The sequence below is a fragment of the Lathyrus oleraceus genome, chromosome 5 (genome assembly GCF_024323335.1).
Source record: "Lathyrus oleraceus cultivar Zhongwan6 chromosome 5, CAAS_Psat_ZW6_1.0, whole genome shotgun sequence".
In the NCBI taxonomy this organism is placed as follows: Eukaryota; Viridiplantae; Streptophyta; class Magnoliopsida; order Fabales; family Fabaceae; genus Lathyrus; species Lathyrus oleraceus.
Genome location: NC_066583.1, coordinates 277,218,559 through 277,219,759, shown reverse-complemented (window position 1 = coordinate 277,219,759; position 1,201 = coordinate 277,218,559). Strand labels below are relative to the sequence as shown.

The 1,201-nt window shown below is 42.8% G+C and overlaps 1 non-coding gene across 1 annotated transcript; it reads left to right on the top strand.

Annotated features, from left to right (window-relative positions):
• Window positions 1-669: 669 nt before the first annotated feature.
• LOC127090242 (small nucleolar RNA R71) lies at window positions 670-776 on the top strand. The gene has a single exon (XR_007791768.1). It is a non-coding gene; the product is annotated as a small nucleolar RNA R71 (small nucleolar RNA).
• The last annotated feature ends 425 nt before the right edge of the window (window positions 777-1,201 follow it).

The following is a 1,201-nucleotide window of genomic DNA, read 5'->3' as shown; positions in this document are numbered from 1 at the left end:
GTGATTATTTGATCAACCTTGGTTCCTAATTGTGTTATAAGTTCGTTTACGTGAATGTTCTGGTTTAGGAATTCTTTATTTTGCTGAGTCTGACCCGATATAAAGCTCTCCATGATCTTCTCAAGGTTAGACTTCTGGGGCACAACTTGCATAGGTTGATTTGGTTTTTGGGCTTGTTAACCTTGCGGTCTCTGAGGTGCATGATTTTGGATAGGGTTCTGGTTTTTATAGGAGAAATTCATATGATTCTTCCATCCAGGGTTATAGGTATTTGAAAATGGGTTACCTTGGGCGTAATTCACTTGGTCGGTGTTCAGGTCGTTCAAAAGGTTACACTCCGCCGATTCGTGTCCTTTAGATCCACAGAGTTTGCACTCTGTATGGACTACCGCTGCGGTGTTAGTGTTTGTAGACATATGTTCGATCCGAAGGGCTAAAGCGTCCATTTTCGCCTACATCATGTCCAGAGAGCTTATCTCATGTATTCCACCTTGGGTCTCCTTTTTCTCTATTGATGCTCGTTCAGTTCCCCACTGGTAATGGTTTTGGGCTATATCCTCAATTAGGTCACAAGCTTCAGGATAAGGTTTGTTCATCAGCGCGCCACCTGCGGCAGCATCGATGCTCAGCGCACCATTGTAGAAGGTATGAACGATCATCCATTATTCTAGGCCATGGTGTGGGCAGACTCTTAATAGCTCTTTATATCTCTCCCAAGCTTCAAAAAGCGATTCTCCTTGGTTTTGAGTAAATCTAGTTATTTGGTTTCAAAGAACAGCAGTCTTACTAGGGGGGAAATATCTAGCAAGGAATACTCTCCTAAGGTCTTCCCAGGTAGTTATTGAATTAGCTGGAAGTGAATCTAACCATGAACGTGCTCTATCCCTGAGGGAGAAAGGAAATAATCTTAAATGGATCGCATCTGGTGAAGCGCCGTTAGATTTAAAGGTGTCGGCCAGTTGGATAAAAACTTTTAAATGTTGATTCGGGTTCTTAGTAGCGAGACCCGCATATTGGTTCTATTGCACTAATTGCAACAAAGACGGTTTTAGTTCGAAATTGTTAGCAAGAATAAGGGGGTTTACTATACTCGAACTAGGTTCCTCGTCAGAGGGTTGGGAAAATTCCTTAAGAGGTCTCCGATCGCGATTCTCGGCCATAGCTTTCTTAATTCGGATGAGTAAGAGGCATGTACGAGTGT